Source organism: Hipposideros armiger, unplaced genomic scaffold, assembly GCF_001890085.2.
Source record: "Hipposideros armiger isolate ML-2016 unplaced genomic scaffold, ASM189008v1 scaffold_263, whole genome shotgun sequence".
Classification (NCBI taxonomy): domain Eukaryota; kingdom Metazoa; phylum Chordata; class Mammalia; order Chiroptera; family Hipposideridae; genus Hipposideros; species Hipposideros armiger.
In genome coordinates, this window is record NW_017731613.1 from 1,397,438 (window position 1) to 1,412,746 (window position 15,309).

At 39.6% G+C, this 15,309-nt stretch overlaps 1 protein-coding gene and 1 pseudogene across 4 annotated transcripts in view; both read right to left on the bottom strand.

Moving 5' to 3' along the window:
* Positions 1-15,309, bottom strand: part of STK39 (serine/threonine kinase 39) — a 278,425-nt gene that overhangs the window by 63,898 nt on the left and 199,218 nt on the right. The gene's annotated exons all lie outside the window — the stretch shown is intronic.
* On the bottom strand, positions 6,779-7,363 carry LOC109390308 (translationally-controlled tumor protein pseudogene; annotated as a pseudogene).

Genomic DNA, 15,309 nt, shown 5'->3' on the forward strand with positions numbered 1-15,309 from the left:
CGCATGCAGATATTGATACTCCATAAAATGTAGACAGCTATGAATAAATCAAATGCAAAAATATTATCATAAATAACTGCCTTCACTGTCTACCAAAAATATTTTTCATCTAGAAATAATCTAAACTAAGTTAAGACTTTTTTTCTTTAACAGAAACCTCTTGAAAATATCCATGCATATCAGGTAGAGGACATGGCTGTTTTCTCTCCCTCACTCTACCCACCCTCCAACCTAAACAAACATATTTCTTTTTTTGTCCAGAACATACTTCGGAAAGTCAGGAGAAAATTTCAACACACAGGAAAGTGCAAAGAGAAATAAAACAAATACACATGACCTACCATCCAGAACTTTTAAATGGTAACATTTTGTCATATTTAGTTCAGAGCTTAATACACAAAATTTTAATATTGTTTTACCTGCACAGTATAAAATCGATTGTGTTACATCTCAGCTGTGGTAAATCACAAGTGAACAGATTATTGTATGGGCTCTGCTTCCTATCAAGATAATATAGCTATATTTTCATGGGAGCAGTCCTTCTCAGCATTTAAAATGTCTACTGAGATTTCCGGTCCAGATGACTGAGTCGGTAAATGCTGTGGCCACTTCCTCTCATGACCACATCAAAATTACAACTAAACTACAGAAAAACCATCACTGAGAGTCAAGACAGGTGGGAGGGGCACAGATGTGGAATGAGCTGGTCGCACACCCATGCGTCGTGGTTAAGAACTGGCAGGGATATATTCGCTATGGACGTCCCACCTGAGGAGCAAGGGATCCCAACTGCACACCAGGCTCCCCAGCCCAGGGTTCCAGTGCCAGGGGGAGAAGTCTCCACAACTTCTAGCTGTGAAAACCAGCAGGATTATGGCTGAGTGAGACAGAGGGCCACTGCAGCCCCAGGCACTCCTCTTAAAGGGCCCACGCATGGACTTACTATTTAACGGACTCACTTGCTCAGAGCTTCTGCAGCAGTTTGAAAGGGACCAGGGACATATGGGGAGGAACTGAATTGTCTGGCTTCAGGGCAATGGCAGGAGCGGTTGCTTTCTCCCAGACAGAAGTGCTGGCAAAATTGACTGTTTCTTTGTTGAGCTCAGCGTTCAGACGCAGATGCGTACCACATCTGAGTCTCCATTAACCTAGCTAAGATAACTCCATTCGCCCTGCCTTGGTGATTCCCTGAGATGCCGCCCCACCCAAACTGTGGGCCCACCCAAGCTGCTACCAGTATCTTTTCCATACAAATGGCCTGTCTTGGCTCATGCTTTGGACTTCTGTAAAATCTCTCAAAGGTTCACAAACCCCAAACAAGCAGCATGTGACTGAGTGTGCACTATACTCCTTGCTAAGCAGCCCCAAGCCCAGCACTAGTGGCAGCCAGCCTGTTTGTAACTTAGCTTCTCCCAGTCACCACCAAAGCCAGCACAAGTGCCAACCATCTACAGTTCACTTTGTAGTTCATACGAAGTGGTCCCAGGCAGGGCACAAGCAGTGGCTGAACTTGGACTGCAACAGAGCCCCTCCCAAGAGACCCCAGAACCAACACACCTGCTGGCCAGCTTGACAACACCAGAGCACCACCCAACCACCTCCAGAAAATGATACAACCAAAGAGCACACTCGACAGGTACGAGACCCCTGCTAAAGCAAACCCTGGTCCAAAACGTCGGCCCCTGTACAACAGCTCCTCCACTGTAGTCACAGCCAGTCCTCACAACCAATCAGCCAGAGGGTCAGTCCCTCCCATTGATGTGCAAACAGAAACCGAGGCTCAACTACAACAGGAGGGCACACACCACCCACACAAGGGACACACCTGGAGCACCCAGCTCAGGAGACCAGGGAGATAGCACTGCTGGGTCTCACAGGACACCCATTACGTAAGGCCACTCTGCTAAGACTGGGATATGTAGCAGTTCTACCTAATATGATAGAAAAAACACAGGGAGGCAGCCAAAAAGAGGAGACAAAGAAACATGTGCCAAATAAAAGAACAGAACCAAGCCCCAGAAAAAACAACTATTATAAACAAAATGGAGATAAGCAATCTACCAGATGAAGAATTCAAAATACTGTTTATAAGATTGCTCAATGATCTCAGGGAGAACTTCAACAAAGAGATAGGCAACATAAAAATGGAGATAGAAAACGTAAAAAAGGACCAATCATAAATAAATAACACAATAACTGAAATCAACAGTACTTTCGATGAAGCAGAGGATCAAATCAGTGATTTGGAAGATAACGTAACAGAAAACACACAATCAGAACAGCAAAAACTACAAAGAGAATCCAAAAAAATGAGGATAGTTTAAGGGGTCTCTGGGACAACATCAAGCAGAACAACCTTTGCATTACAGGGGTACCAGAAGGGGAAGAGAAGTAGCAAGGAATTGAAACCCTGTTTGAAGAAATAATGACAGAAAACTTCTGTAACCTGGAGAAGGACACAGACATACAAGCCCAGGAAATATCGAGAGTCCCAAACAATATGAACCCACACAGGCCCACATGAAGACACATCATAATTAAAATGCCAAAAGTTAAAAACAAAGACAGAATTTTAAAAGCAGCAAGAGAAAAGTGTTAGTTACCTACAAGGTAACTAAGACTGTCAGCTTATTTTTCAACCAGAAACTCTACAGGCCAGAAGGCACTGGCATGAAATATTCAAAGTGATGAAAAGTAAGGACCTACAACCAAGATTACTCTACCCAGTAAAGACATCATTTAGAGTCGAAGAACAGATAAAGAACTTCCCAGACAAGAAAAATCTAAAGGAATTTATCACACCAAACCAGTATTACAAGAAATGTTAAAGGGGCACCTTTAAGAAGAAGATAAAAAACATAAATAATAAAATATCTCCCCCCCCTATATATATATATATATATATATATATATATATATATATATATATATATATACACACACACACATACACACACACAGCAATACCTTGGTATGTGAGCATAATTTGTTCCGGAAACAAACTCCTCATATTACAAGACATGGCTCATTTACCACGTTAAAATGTGCTTCGTTTGCGAGCATAATTTGTTCTGGAAACAAATTATTCGTATTGCAAGACATCGCTCGTTTACTACATTAAAATGTATTAAGAGTGTTTGCTCATCTTATGGAACACTCGCAAACCAAGTTACTCGCAACCCAAGGTTTTACTGTGTATATGTACACATATACATACATGTGTGTGTGTGTATATATACATATATATATATATATATATATATATATACACACACACACACTTTAAATGTAATGAATTAAATGCTCCAATCAAAAGCCATAGGGTGTCTGAATGGATAAAGAAAACAAGACACATTCGTAGCCTACAAGAGACTCACTTCAGATCCAAAGACACAACACAAACTGAAAGTAAAGAGATGGAGAAAAGATATTGCATGAAAATTGAAATGAAACAAGAAGTTGGGACAGCAGCTTATACCAGACAAAACAGACTTTAAGGCAAAAGCTATAACTAGAGAAAGAAGGACCCAGTTACCACACAAAAAAAACCCATTTATCAAAAAACCCCCAAAACACTACTTTGAAAGGAAATAGGCAGTCATATGTTCACTGCAGCATTGTTTACAATAGCCAAGTTATGGAGGCAACCTGGGTGTCCATCAACAGATGAATGGATAAAGATGAGGTGTATATATATAATGGAATATTACTCAGCTATCAAAAAGAATCAAATCTTGCCATTTGCAACCACCTGGATGGACCTAGAGCGTATTGTGCTGAGGGCAGTAAGTCAGAGAAAGACAAATGTCATATAATTTCACTTATATGTGGAATCTAGAGAACATGATAAACGAACAATCAAAACAGAAGGAAGTTCATAGATACAGAGAGCATTCTGATGGTTGGCAGAAGGGACATGTGAAGAGATGGGTGATGTAGGGAGGGGATCAAGAAGTGCAAAACATTCATGGGGAATACAGTCAGCAGTATTGTAATAATTACATATGGTGTCTGATGGGTATTGGATTTATCAGGGTGATCACTTCTTAAGTTATATAAATGTCTAATCACTATGTTGTACACCTGAAACTAATATAATATTGCATGTCAACTGTCATTGAAAAATAAAAAAAATTAAGAAAAATAAAAATAAAGAGCTGATCTAGACAAAAAAAAAGTACAGTGAATGTATTTATTGAACTGAATTTTTTACCTATAGTGCACAAAGGAAATACAGTGACCACACAAAAACTAGAATCATGTGTATAGCTGGTAGCAGCAGAAACAGTATAGTTTAGTCAAAGTACACATCTTTTAGTAGTAGGAAAATTGCTAAGTTCATTTATTAGGGGCTTTGGTTATGCCTCTTAATAGAAATCCACTGATGTAAGTACAGAGACCTCCTTCATCTGTGCTTGAAAGTTGGAGTGTGTTAGGGTTTACTACAGAAAACCTAGACTCATTTATATTTCTGTGATGGATACCCGTCTTCAATGCAGCAGGCTCCCAAGCCAATATGCCAAGTCCATTATTCTAAAACTGTAAAGGTACCTCTAAGACATTAATTCAATAAATGTCCATTTGGGCTCTAGACATCATGTCATGATAGGTATATTTATGCAGATCAATATAGTATATGAGGAGGGTAGCATTGCACATATTTGCAGATTCCAGGATCAGTCAATTTTCAAGATAATGGGAGTTTACTTCTTTGTGGTACAAACTGTTACGAACTCTAATTATCACGGGCAATTATCACTTTTCTTGCCAATGATTTATTTGGTTTAATTCCTGCAAAAATTGAGCAGTTTCAAAATTAAACCAAATACACAAATAAACATTTGATTATCAAAAACAACAGAAATTCGTTAAAGGGGAGGGAGAAAGAGATACTATGTATACTGGAGATGTCAGTTACTCTCACTGAGCACTGAATTTAGCTTTGTTTGCTTGCAGTTAAGGAAAAAGGGGGAAAAGTGTTGCATGATACAGTTCTTACTTTATCAAAAAAGAAACATGCAAGGCAGATTTTTTTCCCCTTGGCATTTAATACCAAGGAGAAACTTTTTATGGGAGTCACTTTATAAGAGACACTGAGTAATGTCCTTAACTCTGGGTTGCAAAAACCAGAAACTTTTCTTTCCATATAAATGTCTTCAACTATGTAGTGCAAAAGATGGGGATTTTTTTTCTCCCATATGCTGAAGGCACGATATTAAATCTTACCTGAGTGATGGAATTTCTGCTGGGAGTGGAAATAATATAGCTGAGGCACATTTTTTTCTGATGATTTACCTCAATAGAGGAAGCTCAAAGAACCTGTAGAAATGAATGGCCTACACAGACTGCTTCCTGATGACCCAAAAGTATCTTTGTCAAGTCCTAGAATGGGCAATTTCATGACCGAACTCCGGCAAGTATTCAAAGATGCCTGATAGTCTGTGGTGTTGATGAAACATAGATCTTTCACCTTGGCTAAATACATGAGAAGCAGAGGTAACATTCTGCTGTGAATGTGTAGGAGACTGATTTATGTTATGTCCTCCCCTAGGGGGTTGAGTTCAAGTTCAGATACCTTGCTAAGGGAGGTGGGCTGCAAAGTGTCTGAATTTCAAAAGGAAGCTCTGTGATCTGGCCAAGAACTTGAACTCGTGCTCAGCTGGACACCAAAGCTGTAGCTTCAGAACAGAGAAAGGGTCCCTTTTTGTTTTCAAATTTTAAAGAATGTGTGCTACTAATCAAGAGAGTTAGCCATAAAATAGCTTTAGTATAGGTGCAAATATATAAAGGGAACAGACAACAACAGAAGTCTTTAAACTTTAGCCAGGTGATTACAAAAATAACAAGAACCATGCTTCATTTTAACTTTCCTATTCCTGTAGTTTCCTACTCATTTACATATATAATCAAATTCAGGGAAAGCTATGTTAATGATTAGCAAATTTAAAGGGAAAATGATCACTTTCAACTAGGTTTAAAATACCCACATAAAAAGGAGAAAACTATGAAGGACCAATGAATAATCAGTGTCCTCTAGGTTAGAAATGTAAGCAGAACCTGCCCTGGTTTTCCACAGCAGTTATCTTATTTCCAACTGTATTAGTCTCTTTTTAATCTTTTGGCAATCTCTTCCAGAGTTAACTACTTCCATTTGTAGGTGATGAAATGTCCAAGGAATCTACTTCAAATGTTGGCTGTGAGCATGGTCTTTCCCTTCACTTCAACTCCGAATTAAGACTTGATTCTTGTTTTTTTTTTGTTTGTTTGTTTGTTTTGTTTTTTGGTGTTTTTTTTTTAGCTGAGCCATCCTGCCACCTGTTGGCAGCTCAGCGGCTGCTCAGCTCGGGCTGACTCGAACCGCTGTTGCTCAGAGCTCAAACTCTTGAGCGAGCTCTTAACCAACTGAGCCACTCAGCCGGCCCCTGATCCTTGTTTTTTATATTCCAGTCCCAGTAGTAGTTTTCACTGTAGAAATTATCTGTAGGCAGTGTTATGCTTTATAGTGGTCTACAACCAGGCTTAGCCTCTCCAGGAACACTACACAGCATGGTTTTAAATATGTATTAAACTAAGAGGCATTCTCTCAAATGAGTTTAAATGCATTTTATTTTCAGACAATGTGCATGACATGTTTTTGTTAAAAACAATGCCTCCACTACAAATAAATCAAGGTCAAGATAAACGAAGAGCTCAAGGTAACACCAGTCCCATCTGTCCTCGTCCTGGTGTGAAAAAAACAGAAGCCAGTTATGACGACGACAGGTGATGGATCCCAGCGGCCAACTTTGCTAACGTTTTTCCATTTCTAAACCATCCTTAAAGAACATCATATATGGGGTCACACCATCCTCATGGTAGTCCAGCAGAACAACCATACCATGCCATCTGAATTCATGTTTTCACCAGTAAAGAACTGGTAGTTTTTGAAATTTGCAAGGATGGGCTTGATTTGTTCTGCAGCCCCTGTCATAAAAGGATTTACTCTTTCTGGTCTCTGTTCTTCATGTTTCCCTTTGGCTGATTTCGTGTAATCTTTGATGTACTTCTTGTAGCACTGTTTAGTGAAGCTGGTTTCCTGCAAATGATGGTGCATAACAATGTCGACACCGGTGACTACTGTGCTTTCGGTACCTTTGCCATCAGAGAATTCAGTGGAGGCATTTTCGCCAATGAGCGAGTCATCAATGTTACCCTCTTTCCTACTGACCATCTTCCCCTCCACCTTCAGGCACAGCCCTTCCACAATCTCCTGGATCTTGTAGATGTCAGAGAACATCTCATCATCACTGATGAGGTCCTGGAAGACGATGATGATAGCTGCTGGAAAGAGACCATGGTGGCGCTGACTTAGCAGGAGCTCGGAGCCAGCGCGATGCAGGCGGCACGGCGCTCGGGGGTATAGGGAGGGGGTGGAAAAGCCACAGGTGCTGTCTTATTGTAAGGCAATTAAACCTAATGATAAATGAGAATGAACAAGTATTCTTCCCTTTTGATTCATTTCAGAGACATGACCTCTAAGTAAATGTATGTACAGTCTAGTGTGGGTGACTCTTTGGCAAGGACATCATAAATCCTCATGCTGGACTTTTCTGAAATTACTTCAGCACATGGCTCTAAAGTATACAGTTGCACAGAAAATAACATTGTTACTAGGCATTTAAAAGCTGCTGATGGGCATCAGGAGATATCCACATATTAGAGCACATCTGGCCACACTTATCAGGAGGCTGGATTAGGATAGGATTTTTATTCGGGATAATGTAAAAACAAAAACAAAAAAATCCAAAAACTTTCTCAAGGCACAAACCAACCAACCCATCCACTTGCTTTAAGTTATGTGATTCTGCAACACTGGCTGGTAACTGACGCTACCAGGCCTGAGAAAGCTCTAAGGGCAGGGCAAGCACCGTGAGCAGTGTAGGAAGCTTGCTTTGGGTAAACATATCCCAGAAAGGCAAAGGGGTGTAAAGGAGTTCATCACTGGGATGATATTATTTAAAGTGAGGGCGAACATCTCAAACCATTTCCAGGTGTTTTTACAACACTGATTTTCTTTTACATCTGAAGATTCCCACAAGTAAGAGAAAGGAGATCTGAATTTCGGTCTTGTCTGCTTCTCACGGACGCCCTTCTGAAAGCCTCACTGCTGATCTCAGTGCACAACTCTTCTCATTACTGAAAAGTAGTCCTTAAAAGGCAACCACTGTGTGATGCCTTCTTCCTTCTCATCTGATTCTGGCAAGTTTTGAAAAGTCAGCATTTATACATTCAGCAAACACTAGATTCATTCTCGGTCTCTGGAGCACTAATTTATGGAACTCATTACTATTAGAATGTCGTGGGAAGAAGCCATCCCTTCAACAGTTCCAGGTAAAGTAAATACAATGGCACTGATCACTTGGTAGAAATCAAACCATCCTAATTGGAAAATTCCAAGTACCTGTAGTTCACCAATACTGGAAACACCCCTGGCTTAATCATGAAGCTAACTGCAATGGTGCAATACCACCTTCGCCGTGAATGGCCCGGCTGAGGACAAAAGCAGAGTAGCGCAATATGCGATCTTATTCCAAATGCTCAAAACAATTTGTATGTCCGTGTTCAAACACATGCTGTATGACTGTCAAATAAAGAAACTGACTTTCATGTGAGAGTCATGGAATCCATATTTTAGAGCCATACTGACGTTTTGATGATTTCAAAAAACATGCCTGAGAATGTTTAAAAAGTGACTTCCATGTACCTGCAGCACAAGGAGAAGGCCTCACCAAGACTGAGGGTATCACGTGTTTTTCTTATCTAAGAATCACTAATAAAAAAATATACCCAACAACTTCCTTCAAGATGGAGTTTTCAGTGACTGAACTTTACACCCAGTCCATTGATCTCTGACAAGTTTTAAGACTAACTGAGCTTTCCAGATCTCTTAATTTAAGTAAAAATTTAATACAGGAGGTCAGGCTGGATAAAGAAGAATTATTCTACACAAATATTTATACAGTTCATCCAGCTACATTCTGTTTGCTTTTTTACTGTCAATAGATGTGCTTTTCATAAAGGAAGTACAAAAAACAGAGCTGCTAGACTAGGGAGAGAAAGGGGCTCAGAAGGAAAAGTCAGGGGGCCCTCCCAAAATGATTCACGTGACGGTGGAGCATGTCTCTATTGATTTAAGGCAAAAATAAAATGACCACTGATTATTTGTCAAGTTTAAGAGAATTAGTTGATAAATATTAAGCTCACCACTGAATACCCATAAGTTAAAGGGATGAAAAAGGTGAATATTTATGAGCACTCTAAGTAATACACAGAATTAAAAAGATGGGCCGACGCACCTATAATGCTATGTTATATCTTTCCTCAGAGTGCTTAGCACAGGGTCGAACATACAAGGAAGCTCTCAATAAATATTCAAGAAATCAAATTGGATCAGCAGTACATTATTCCCCCTTATCTGTTGCATGGCATTATAGTAAATGTAAGCACATGTGAGAAACTCCTAGGTGTGGAGGTAACCACCCTATATAAATACCTACATAACAACAACAACAAAACCAGTTTCTGGGATGAGGGCATTTAAGTTGCTATGCAGGCCAGAGGTATGATCAATAGAGGTCACATTAGGAATGAATCTGGGAGAGGTAAACGGGGTCTGTTATAGTGAAGGCATATCTGGCCAAGAAGCTATTCCTCATGAGCAGTGGCTAATTGTCAACATCCAGGGGTGGGGGATGGTAGATTCAACCTGAACAAGACTCGCATTAAATATAAGCTGTGGACTTGTCTGCCTGACACCAAGGCTGTGGGTGGCTGCAACGGCTTTATAGCTACAGTTAGGAAATGCCGCTGCTCTGCCACCTGTGCACAGAGCTCCAGGCTATTCTAATCCACAATACACTTATTTTTAAGTATAGAAGGCAAGGGAGCATATCTTCATGTGACAGACTTCTCCACCTCTTCTCTCCTACCCTCTACCTCTAATCTTTGAGTTGGTTTCATGGGGAGTCAAAGGAGAAAGAAACCATACTTTTTTGTTAGGTCCACTCAGCCCGTCAGAGCTTGGTTCCTTGAGTGTAAATACCAATTGTAACTTTGACTAGCTATGAGATCTTCTGGCAATTTACTTAACTTTCCAAGTCTTAGTATCTCTATCTGTAAAAGAAGGTAGTAACGGTAACTGCTGCATAGGCAGCTAAGAGGACTAGGTGAGAGAAGGCCTCGATAGACCTGGCACACAGCAAGCTTTCAGTCAGCATTAGTTAAATAACAAAAGTAAAAATAAATACAACCTTTAACCATAGAGTTCTTATCAGATACTGGCCCCTGCCCTGACATCCGTTCTTTCTCATCCCTTCACCTAACCCAAGCAGGAATGTAGGCATCCAATTCTCCATTGGATCCTACAGTTGCTTCTAACCACAAACCTCAAGAAATATAACAAGATTTCAGGGGGTACAGGTCTCTAGGTCTCCTTGGGAATTTCAATAATGATTGAATACAAGGGGCCTGGTCCTTTGGAGTTGGGAGAGTGGCACTTTCCAGCTGCAAGTTGGAAGAAAAACAGAGTCTGGTAACTGGGGCTGCTTTGGAATCCTAGATGATCCTCAGAGAGTGTAACAAACTCATGAGGATCGGAGAGTTCTCCTGGTGAACCATCTCATACCTCTTTCCCTTATGAGTAATTTAAATTCTCCTCTTTGGTCAAATCAAAGGTCATTGTTTATGCAAAGGTAGAAAGGTATCGCAGTTAAAACTGAAACATGCTTAAGGTATGTAATCATATCGCCAGATAAGGGGAATTTCCTGAGAAAAGAGACATAAGGGAAGCACTCATTTTGTGGGTAGTTCAGCCAGCATTTCTAGCAACTTTCTTCCTTAGCATCGCAAGACAGCACGACGCACACGTTATCTGTATTATATCCTCTCCACCACCCAGAGCCTCTCTGGGCTCGGGAAGGCCTGGAGGAACAGTGCTCCAAGCTCAGAGTGCTCTTTAATTGTGGCTCTCATCATCATTACTGTTATTACAGACCTGTCATTCAGAAATGCTCTCGGCTATCAGTGACAGCATGGAGCGTTATGAAGATGACATTTCCATGTTTTCTATTCTGAACATTAAAAACCAGTTTGGCTCACCAAATGAGCAGCGGGTGCCATGCTAATTGTATAACATTTTAGAACACTAATAGGATCTCCCACTGAGCCAACTGGGAGGAAAAAAAATATGATGGTCATTTTCATCTGCGCTTCAGCACACTGACCTCCTTTAGTCTGTTGATGTGGCCATTAATAAAACATTTTAAAATGACCCGAAAGGCTTTTTATGAACTAGAGCCTGGACCTGGCTGCCAGGGAGCTGTGTACTTGAAAGGCTTAGAGTTGGCATCAAAGTTGGCTGATGATAATTCAAGCTTGTTCCGGGGACCTCCTGTATCCAGAATGTTCCCACGTTTGGTGTGTTCCACTCTTGAGGAGTTTTCAAAGCCAGAAATAAAGATACCTGTGATGATGGCCCTGTTTTGTTTGGGACACCTACAGACTTGATTTAATTCACTTCAGTACCTGATAGGACATCACCAACCTTTTTTTCTTATAAGCTCCTTTCAATTTTAGAATAATTATTTTAAATGAAAATTTCACTACTCTTGAAATTCTAAAATACCTTAACGGGTAGGTCTTAAAAGTGTATCACAACTACAATATGGCCTCAGGGATAGAAAATACAGTCTGGGGAATATAATCAATAATGTTGTAAATATTTTTTAGGGGACCAGTTGGACTCATGTCTTGTTAGGGAGACCACTGCATAGATGGTGCAGAGGCCTGACCACCGCACTGTATTTCTGAAGCTGATGTTGAATAATACTATATGTCAACTATAATTATATATACATATAGTCACAGGATGTGGTAGAGTGTGGGAATGGAGTCAATGGAATTGTAATAGGTAAGTATGAGATTGGGGGTGGGAGGGCGGTGGATTGGAGGAGGGGGGTTGTCACTTTGTGAGGGGTGAAAAGGATAACTATTGCATTGTTCTGTACACCTGAAACTAATAATAAATTAATAATAATAATAAAAAAATAAAATCCTATCTCCATTGGTTAAAAAAGAGCATATCAGAGAAGAGTGTGGTATTTTCTTACTTTGCCTCTCCTTTCTCCTGAAAAAAACAACATAAGTAAAAATATGCATCGAATATAATTCTTTCAACTTCAAACAAGACATGTACTAGGCCATTTCACTGAGTAGATGTGATCAAATTTGGCAAGTAAGCTAGATGTTAGACTGATAGGTGAGTTAAAATGAGGTAAGCAGAGAAACTCATTTAGCTCAGATACAGGTAGGCCGTGTGTAAGAGTTGGGAGGAGAGAATATAGAGATGAGATGAACTAATACACAGACTGTGCTCTATGAGCTTACAACCAATCACAGAATTCAGAGCGAAAAAGAAATTCTACAGGTGAACAAGCTGAGGTGCATCAGGTGTATGGCGTGCTATGCTTAGGAGAATCCTCATCTCAGACGTTGGGACCATGAAGGCCTCTTTCTTTACTTTTGAAATATCTGTCACACCCTGCCACTCGCCATTCCCGCCATCCTCTCCTTAAACACACATACTTAAAGAGCAAGGGGGCTACTTATCCTATGAAGGAAGCGATAACATAACCAAGGTCATTCCCAGACTCCATAGTTCCTAAAATGAACTCGTAAGTATATGCTTGGCATAGAGAAAATTCAAGTCTCTGAAACTGGGGGAAAATGACTGAAGAAGTTCAGTGGCACTTTACAGGTTTCTTAAATTAAGACAGATGAGAACAGGTTTACCAAGGAACAATGCAAAAGTCAGAATTTTTTTCTGTGAGATTAGCCCAATATCCATGTGGCTACTCTACTAATACCAAAACTGCAGCGCTGTGGGCTGTACAGGGAAAGATTTGCTGCTTTGGTTGTAAGATGGTAAAGCTGGTGAAGGAGGCTCAAGGAGTGGGCTCCCACCCTTACCCATTCTGGTAACTTTTTTTAAAATTAAAGTTTATTGGGGTGACAATGGTTAGTAAAGTTACATTCTGGTAATTTTTAATCACTGGAAGGTTGTACTATAGGACTTCTGAGTCAGAAACATGACACCCACCATGTGCTCTTGGGAGGAAACAGGTGCCATATTATTGATTTCTTCCTGGCATCAAGCAAGCCAAATGATTCTGGCCCTGGAGTTGAGAAAACAGTATTGGCTCAATAGTTCTGCTAATCTCTCTCTAAAAACGGGCTTTACTGTTCTTAAGTGGAGCAAAAATGTTGACTGATATAATCAGACAACAGGCGCAGGAGCAGAGATTTTTAAGGGAAGACCTCTGTCAGCAGACTTGCTTGGACATCTCTCTGCTGGTCGAGCTCTCAGAATGAGAACCTAATGCATGGCTGCTTCTGCTTTGTACAAGCCAATGAGAAAACCAAGTAACAGGACTCCTATCGGCCACGAATGGAGCAAGGGCAACGTCAAGATCACGCACACAGCCTTTTCAGGGAAAAGTTAAGAAAGGAGAAGAAACAAAGAGACAGCTGTGATGAGGCTGCTCCTCAGCCTCATTATTAAAGGGATAATCTGAGAGCACTCAGCAGAGGGAATAATGATCACAGGACTTCAGTGGGTAATTGCTAAGAACACATAAGTTCAGAACAACCTAATTTCTTTCTTTGCTATTATGATAAACTTTTCAATTTCAAGACAAAGCCTCAGGCTTGCTTTGTTAAGACTAATGCACATTTTGGGACATGGTGTGAATTCTTTCAGAATAATAATAGAAATGTCAATTTTTTACATAGGGATTTGTTTTACTGGGCTTGGAAACGCTATAACAATCCAAGGGTCTTTTCATGCCCTCCCTGACTCTGTCCACATGGGGATTTTGAGATCTGTCTCAGCAGAAATGCAAACTAAAAGATCCAATCACTACTTTTTAATCTACCAAATATAATTAGCAAAGATAAAACACAATAATAGGAAATGTGAAATGGTTGCAAGGATACAGTCCATTAGACCTTCCTTCACAGCCACTGGAAGTATAAATTGATACTACCTTTAGAGAGTGTTCTTTGGCAATATATTTCCAGGATTTTAAAAGAGTCATATCCCTCAATATACTAATTCTACATCTATAAGTCTAACATGAAAAATAAATTAAACATGAGTTTTCTGTATAAGACCAGTCTTTAGAGCATTTCTTTTATAGCAAAAATCTGGAACCAAATTAAATCTTCAATGAGAGAGAGATGGTTAAATAAATTCAGCAGAATCACCACAGGATGCAGTATTACATAGCTATTAAAATGTTATTTATAAAAAATTCTTAACAACATGAGAAAATGATTATAATGTAATACTAAGTGTAAAACGCAGGATACAAAACTGCATATGTAATGTAATTGGAACAATAAAAAAATATGCAGAGTAAAAGAAACAGAAGAAAATACACCAAAATGTTAAATGTGCTTATCCCTGAATGGTGGTTAGATGGGTAAATTTCTTTTTCACAACTATCTGTGATTTTCAGATTTCCACTAACAAGCATCCCTATTACTTTCATAATACAGGGTAATAAAAAGTTCCTTTAAAAAGATCCACTAAGATTTGAAAGAGATGCTGTGCTAAGACGACTCATTAGCATTTGAGTAAAAACAGACTTAAAAAGAAAAGGCAGAAAATTGAGCTAAAACTTAAAGTAATAAAAGCAACACTAAGTAAGTGTTTTTGGTCACCAGTGGTGGGGGGTGAGTAGTGAAATAGGGAATACTTGAGAGAGGTTTCGATGATAATATGAAACATTTAGAGAAATGTTATGTAAAGTTAGCTTGACTCGGTTACAAAGCCTTGTCTGTGGTACAGTTACAAATACACACTCAAGTATGGACAAAGTGCTTGAAAGACAGACACCAAGATGTCAATAGGTATATTGCTTAGGTGGGAGACCCTCTCAAGAGTTTATACTTTTGAACTCCTCCCCAACCACAGCAAACAAAAACAAACAAACAAAAAACCACCTCATTATTTTCATTATGACAAACTTATTTCAGATGTTTAGCTCATTGAACACATGAGGCCAGAACACTGAATATCAGGAAAAACAACGGACATTGACTTTTACCTTACTCCATAGGCAAACATTAAGATATTCACAGACTTAAATGTAAAAGCTAAAATGATAAAGCTGCTAGGAAAAAAACACACGAAAAAATAGGAGAAAATCACTGTAAGCTTGAGGCAGGTAAATTTCTCTTAAAGGGTATACAAAAAGTACACACCATGGA